The sequence below is a fragment of the Pezoporus wallicus genome, unplaced genomic scaffold (assembly GCF_028554395.1).
Source record: "Pezoporus wallicus isolate ANWC-B61680 ecotype Strahan unplaced genomic scaffold, APGP_CSIRO_Pwel_v1 contig_11153, whole genome shotgun sequence".
In the NCBI taxonomy this organism is placed as follows: domain Eukaryota; kingdom Metazoa; phylum Chordata; class Aves; order Psittaciformes; family Psittacidae; genus Pezoporus; species Pezoporus wallicus.
Genome location: NW_026639099.1, coordinates 864,548 through 872,384, shown reverse-complemented (window position 1 = coordinate 872,384; position 7,837 = coordinate 864,548). Strand labels below are relative to the sequence as shown.

The window sequence follows — 7,837 nt, the reverse complement described above, 5'->3', positions numbered from 1 at the left end:
CTGTGTCCAACCTGGCCTTGAACACTGCCAGGGATGGGGCAGCCACAGCTTCTCTGGGCACCCTGTGCCAGCGCCTCAGCACCCTCACAGGGAAGAGCTTCTGCCTAAGAGCTCATCTCAGTCTCCCCTCTGGCAGGTTAAAGCCATTCCCCTTGGCCTGTCCCTACAGGCCTTTGTCCAAAGCCCCTCTCCAGGTTTCCTGCAGCCCCTTCAGGCACTGGAGCTGCTCTGAGGTCTCCCCTTCAGGAGCCTTCTCTTGTCCAGGCTGACCCAGCCCAGCTCCATAAAAATGCTCCCTGGTCATCCCCTGTATCTGGCAGCAGCCTCACCTGACTGTTAGCACAATGTGGGATTACTGATCATCAGGTGCAGCACCTGGGGGGCATAACCAGAGATGGGATCTCTGCTGCCGAACAGCAGCAGATACCCTGGTCCTTTACTATCTCAACACCTTCTGACACGCAACCCATCTGCATCTGCACTCTGCGGACACACCAGGCTTTGAATTTTCAATTGCCAAAGGCATTTTCAACTTGCAGCTTACATATACCTAAATTTCAACTCTTCCATCTGTCTTTGGAGGGCTTAATACAGAAACCAACAACACCTATTTCCCTGCAAGAGCAAAGGAGAATGTCTGTGATAAGACACTGCAGTCCAGAAAGGTTCTGTGAAGGATTAGCACTGAGTGAAAAGCCTGTGTCATGGGGAGAAATGACTAATACACATCTGAACAGCCTGTACATAAACTATTAGGAGGTCCAAAGATCCCTGTGCCTCTAGAGACATTAAGGCAGAGCTATCTTGCAGGTGCTGACCTTTTCCTCCTGCAGAACAAGCCCTTTTGTTTTCTGAGGATAACCTTGGGTCTTGCTCAGACACAACCAAACCTACTTTTGGTCAGTAATAACGTGGAGCTCAGTTGCTGGACCTGCCACATTCATGAGCCAAGACCTTGCTGTTCTGCTCATCTCCCAGTGCTCTCATGCTGCCAGTGCTCAACTAATCGTTGTGAGCTCAACTGATTATTATGAGCTGTCATTTAAAGTAAAGAGTGTCATGTCCAGCTCCAAACCTGACATCATCTCTACAGATAAACACAAAATCACCGAAGCGAACGTTATTTTTGTGCCCACAGTTTCCAGTTTCAATGACCGCTACAAGCAGGAGAATAAAGTGCAAATCCATCCAGATAAGTATTTACTTAAAAGCCTTGTAAGGACCCATTTCCCGTTACTGAGAACACTTTGGCACCAACTATCCGAGAATAAAGCAAATATGAAAACAAACCATGAAGAGAAGGGAGCATAATTGGGGATTCTCAGGAATAGTTGATGTGATGCCAAAACCCCACAGTCCCACAACCCAAAGAGGAGCTGTGCTGCTTTAATAGCATTCCCGGTGACTGTCGCAGCCTGTGGCAGAGCTGGCCCAGTGTGTGGAGGGCTTGTGAGATGAGCACATGCCCATCGGTTATCATTCCCAGTTTGCACCTACGGGCCAGATTCAGCTTCGAGGCTTCCTGATAAACTGAGTCCTGATCAGAATCTGAAAATGAAGCTGCCTGAGCTCCCAGCTTCCCTTCCCCACTCCCCAGCAGTGAGTCAGACAGCTTTGCAGAGCAGCGCTGAAGATCAAGAAGGGAAATGGGATGATGAACAGGCAGCAGCCAGCTGCTCCTCTCCCAGACACAGCAATAAGCTTTTCAAGTCCTTCTCTCTGGTTTCTTGGTAATCCAACCATGACACCAGCTGAGGCATCCTGCCTGCCTCCGAGGACACTGTGACTGGGGTCGGGGCTGCCATGAGCTGGCACCAAGGCACCCCGGCAGTGGTTGCTCCCATCTACCCAGCACTTCTGCAGCCCAGGCAGCACCCAAACCCATGCCACCTCACCCCAGACAACTCCCTGCATCCTTCACCAGCTCTTCTCCTCCTCCAGACAGGAGATGGGGAGAAACTGCCACTTGTGATAGGAGGGCTTGAGTGTACCGTTTCTTGGTGTGTCTAAATAGGGGATGCAAGGAGATTTACTTAGTATGCCATGCCTAGGCTATATATAATCCTGTAGTCCTGGGGATCAGGAAGAATTACTAGTTCTGCCATTTGATGTGTAATTTAGGTTCTGGGTTTGCTTGGCTTTTTACTTCTGTAGCATCAGCAAGCAGCCACAGGTAAAGGTGGATTTGGCACAGGAAGCTGCGTGCTGGTCCCCCACGCAGGATTAACCTGATCACCGGGGTTAGGATCAAGGAAGAGGTTTTCCTTAAACCAGGGATCACGGGAATGCCTTTATAATTTTCACCTTCTATAAGACGGCATTACAGTACCAAAGGCCACCTGGCCATTTTTATTGAGCAAAACCCCTGCTGCTGCAGGAGCCCACAGCACTGACAGCCTTCACAGTCTCTCGCTTTCTACCTGACACCCTGGTTTCTGTAGTATTTGGTGTTTTAGCCTTGAAGTTAAGTACATTAAAGTATCCTGGAGGATTATCTGTGGCTTTTGAAGCTCCAAGATGTTCCTCTCAACCCCTGGATTTAATTTCTATTTCAGAGTTGTCTGAGCTCACTGTGGCCCCATGCACTCCTCCAGCCTCCTCTTTCACCAGCTACATGGCACAACACATAGTAGAGGTACCCAAGAGCATCACTCTGATTGTTATCCTTTCTGATTTACAATCATTTACCAGGCACACTCAGAAAAGCCTGCTCAGGGGCCATAACACACTATTATAATAATGTTTTATTCTCAATTAATTATTAGCTATATCTTTTACCAGCTGTCCTGCTATTTTATGCAGGAACAGCGCTCAGCAAAATAACTTCAGCAATTTCATTCTGTTCTTTGTTTTGAGTCAGTGTTCCCTTCTCCCCACCCTCAGAAGCTTTCTCAGTATTTCACATTAGCACAGTACATGTTATTAAGCCCCAAGTTTCCCAGGAGTTTCTCCAAAAACCCTTGGAAGCCCATTGCACAGCATCCCTAATTTAAATGCATTTGACTCAATAATACAATTTAATAACCACTGTAGTTACAGTTTAGAAAGAAAAATATCTCATTAGCTCTGTAAATTTGCAATATATTGCCCTGTATTTTTTTTATTCACCAAGCAGAAATATTTGGGGAACATATTTGACTTTTCAATAACACTACCATCAATTTTATCATGCCCACTTAGTAGTGGACCTTATACCAGCATTAGATTCTTTTTAATTCCCAAAATTGGATTTCTTTTAGTCTTAAATTTTTATTTTCTTTTGTTCTTTCCTTCCCTAGCCAGATACTGTCAAATACTACAATAGCTCAGCTAAAAAGGTAAAACCCAGATAATTAGGGTTATATTAATTATTCTCTCTTCCCTTCTTTATGTATTGCATGCATGTGTCTGCACTAACAGCCTCTGCCTGTCACCTACACTTAAAGAAACATCTTTACCTCTAACAAGCAACACTATTATTTATGCATGTATATCATTCACATACATTTACTGTCAAGACACTGGCAGCCATCCAGCTGCCAACCTTATCAATATAAGCAGAGAAACCAGAGAAGGGGCAGCCAGCAATTTCAGTGTCGATGTTGATTTGCAGACCAAGTTACTCCTTTTTGACAGGACAGGGGTTGGGCTACTCCATTACTCTAAGGTACAAAGCAATTTGTATTTGCTTATTTATTCTACTCAGCTGCATCATAGCTGTTTGGAATCTACTCAAACATGAAAAAAAAAACCCAACAAACCCCCCCTCTCTAGGAGCAAGCAAATTCCTCTGTGTTTCCCCTCTCCACCAGTTTTGCTCAGCATTAAGGTTGTTGGGAGAAAGCCACACAGCATCTCCCTACCCTCGTCCCCCTGTCACCCCAGGCCTTGCCCATTCCTTCCCCAGCAAAAATAAGGGGAGCCACTTGTGTCCCCTGTGACAAAGCAGGGTCACGAATGACACCAGGCTGGTACTCACCCATCCCCATAGACCGCATCAGCCTTCCACTGGTGATACCCTGACACATCCCTCCCAACCATGCCCCCGAGGATGGCTCCAGCTTACCAGAAGAGGACACACTAAAACCAGAGCTCACCTCTTCACTGAATATAAAGGAAAGGGCTGCTCTTAGACCAAGCAGTTCTCAGGGGCAAGGACAGCTTTTAAAGGCTGCAGATTTGCCACAGCTGAGGGCACTCCAGGTATCAGCCTCATCAGCTCCTCCCTGGCAATTGGGCTCTAACAGCAGCCATCTGGATCAGCTCAGCATCTGCTGGTCCTGCTGCTGTGGTATCTGTACTGCCCCAGACCACTGAGTCTGCCTCTCCCTGTGCAGTCCCAACACGCAGAGGGACAGCAGAATTCATCTGCAGGGGAAGGAAGGGTTGCTGGAGAAGCCAGGTTGGAGGGAAGTAGGTGGGTTTGCACAGAGAAACTGCCAGCAGGCTTCAGAACAGCAAGAGCATCTTCTAGGATGCATAAAGGATTCAGTGTGTTCATCCAACCATATTGAGGCATTGATTTCATAAAAGCTGACTTTATTTTGGATTAGCTCCCTTGTGATGCTCTCTATCCTGCCCTGCTGCATTGCCCCCTTGCTTGAGTCCCACAGTGGGGACAAAGGAGCTCGGTGCAGAAAACCATGCTGCTGGTTGGAGGGGGATGCAGGCAGGAGCAGCGATGCTCGGGGACAGGCCAGGCAGGCTGTGCACAGCCTGTGATTACTGTTCTGGAGGCTCAGCCAGACCTGCGAGCTGCTCTGCCCCTCCCCAGTGCCTCCCCCCAGCTCTCACTGCGCTCCCTTCCCTGCCCTCGGGTTCTACGGCTATAATCAAATCATAACTTTTATTAAATTTGAGATTACTTTTTAATGGAATCAATTTCTTGCGTGGTGCTTTTCCCTTCTGCCCCACGGCTCAGCCGCGCTCTGCACCGCTGTGGTTTTACTCTGCCTTCTATCTCTGCTGCTGCCCTAATGCCGAATGCCGGCTGCGTAGGGGAGCACCCACGCTCCTGTCCTGCCTGATGGACAAGATGCAGCGTTTGCTGTGTGACGATGCTCGCCTCTGACATCCCTGTAGAGATGGGGCAGGGACAGCAGGATTCATCCCATGTTGCAGGTGGCAGCATGGATGGTGTTAGCATCCAGTTCTTCTGGGTTCAAGAAATTATCATAGAATCACAGAATCCCAGCCTGGTTTGGGTTGGAAGGGACCTTAAAGTTCATCCATTACCAACCCCTGCCACGAGCAGGGACACCTTCCACTAGAGCAGCTTGCTCCAAGCCCCTGTGTCCAACCTGGCCTTGAACACTGCCAGGGATGGGGCAGCCACAGCTTCTCTGGGCACCCTGTGCCAGCGCCTCAGCACCCTCACAGGGAAGAGCTTCTGCCTAAGAGCTCATCTCAGTCTCCCCTCTGGCAGGTTAAAGCCATTCCCCTTGGCCTGTCCCTACAGGCCCTTGTCCAAAGCCCCTCTCCAGGTTTCCTGCAGCCCCTTCAGGCACTGGAGCTGCTCTGAGGTCTCCCCTTCAGGAACCTTCTCTTGTCCAGGCTGCCCCAGCCCAGCTCTCTCAGCCTGGCTCCAGAGCAGAGCTGCTCCAGCCCTTTGATCACCTTCATGTCCCTTTTCTTTTCTTCCGAAGGGAAGGGACCCCTCACCTTTCCCCTTGGCTTTGCTGCTGCATTGGAGTCCCTGTGCTAGACCCAGTTGCTCTGAAGCTCCTGAAGCTCGGACAGGCTGAAGGCATCTGACAGGGGCTCCCATTGACCTGCTCATGGTGCCTGCCCAGGCTCTGTGAGGACCCTGCTCCAGGACTGCCCCACAAGCAGGCTCTCTCTGTGATGAAGTGAACCCCATGGATGCCACCAAGCACAGCAGCTCAAGCCCAGGCTTCCCAGCCTCCATGGGTTTTCAGTTTCCTAATAACCATATTGCCCCAAACGGCTTCAACTGCACAATTTTATGTAACTTTGCAGTCACCTTCCCCACCTCCCCTTCTTATTCTTTTCTCTTTCTTCCTGCAACACCTACAGATTGTATTATATCCTCTGATGCAAAAATGCCCATTCTCCTTTCACTTGTAACCGTATAATGACAACAAGAAAAATAACAGTGACAGTTTTTATTTGGTCCTTCTCCTGCTGATGTTCTTGAAAAGGCATTTTAAGATCCTAACTTCAGCTCGCATGTGCAGATGTTATAGGTCTCGCAGCTTTCTCGGTTAGAAACTCTATTTTCTCAGTTCTCATTTGGGAACAGCAGGTCAGGCTGCCTCCTCCTTGTTTCAAGACCTGGCTCTTGTCCAACCATCTTTCTCACAGAAACTTTCTCCCAGTTTGCAATACCTGAGTTTTGAAAAGATGGATTTAGCTCTGGTCCGAAGGCACGCAGCGCTCCGGCTCGTGGGCTTTCTGCTGTCTATTAGGTAGTTTCATTGAATTTCTGTGGGAATTCAAATTTAATTCCTCCAAAACAAATAAAGATGTATTATCTGGAGTGGTTTCTTCAGATGAAGCTGGAGTAGCAGGTACTGAGCACAGCGATGTGCAGAGGTGCCCTGAGGCTGCCCCAGCCTTTCCCAACCTGCATTCAGCACAGCTCCATGCCCACCCTGCACCCAACACGTACCAAGGGGCCAGTCAAGGTGTATCATGGGGCACAGACCACACCAGTGATTAATTATTCGAGACAACAAGCAAAAAACTTCTCTAACCCAACCTTTTGCTTCCACCAGCCTGTTTGGTGTTCATGTCACACTGTAAGCATCCTAAATATTTGTCCTAAACACAATGCCTGCTATGTTCATACCACCCTGTACCTGCTCTCCTCCTGGAGAAACAAAGCTGAGATCTACTGTCTGATTTGGTCAGTAAGAAACACTATCAGTTTTTTCCCTTCACTCTCTTTAAGTTTAAAATAGAGCATAAGATAAGGGGTTTCGTGTATCTGCTCTCTCTGGTCTCCCTGACTGCATTAAAATATCTTCCATGGCTGAGCATCCATGTGGCCAGAAGTGGGTACTCCATAATTAACACATCCCTGCCAGTGTTCAGAGCATTTAACTACTTCCAAAATAGTATCAAATGTTCCTTTTCATTTAGAATTTGAAGGAGATTTTATACTGTTCTTTGCATCCTTCCTAAGATAGGAATCCAGAGCTCTTTCTTGTAACTAGAGAAATATCTCATGCCGTGACAACAGGATGAGAAGCCCATAGTCTGTAGTTATTCAGGTAACTTTCTTCTTTCTCCTTCTTTCAAAGTCTAACTTCTTTTCTTTCAGGCAAGTCCATTCTGTGTGTATCTGTGCCTGCGAACAAAAGGATGTTATTCTTTGAGATTCATTTGAAATGCTTTTCCATGGTCATTTATGAAAGCATAAAAATAGATTTGAGTCCTGAAGCATGAGACACGTTACCAAAAGCTATATATATATGAATAGATATTTGTTTGTGTGTGTATGCGTGGTTTTTTCAGGGCTACATTCCCTTTTTTGGCTGCGCATATGGGGTTTATTCCTGCAAAGGGCGAAGTTTTTTCCATTCTCTCACAAATCACCAGGACTGAGGGAGCTGCAGCTCTGCCCTAACTCTGCCTGTAATTAATAAATCATCTAAAGAGCAGAGAGTAACAAGTCCACTTTGAGGTCCAACAGGAGACTTCCAAGCACAGAAGTCTTTAAAAAGTGAGAAAACACCAAAGTCAATTTCGGTGTCTGCTATCAGCTCCTCTATTGCTGTTGCTGGGATCCATGAGGAAGCTCCAGTTCTGTAAATAGGAGCCCTCCTGCAGGTTTAGGAGGTGAGAGTGGAAGTGGGCTACGGCTCCAGTTGCACTGAGCTCTGGGGTGGACACG

General features: G+C 47.7%; 1 long non-coding RNA gene across 1 annotated transcript; it reads right to left on the bottom strand.

Annotated features, from left to right (window-relative positions):
- Positions 1–1,172: 1,172 nt before the first annotated feature.
- On the bottom strand, positions 1,173–1,750 carry LOC130601528 (uncharacterized). Its single transcript, XR_008972691.1, has 2 exons — positions 1,366–1,750; positions 1,173–1,257 (listed from the first exon to the last, which is right to left on the bottom strand). It is a non-coding gene; the product is annotated as an uncharacterized LOC130601528 (long non-coding RNA).
- Positions 1,751–7,837: the final 6,087 nt, after the last annotated feature.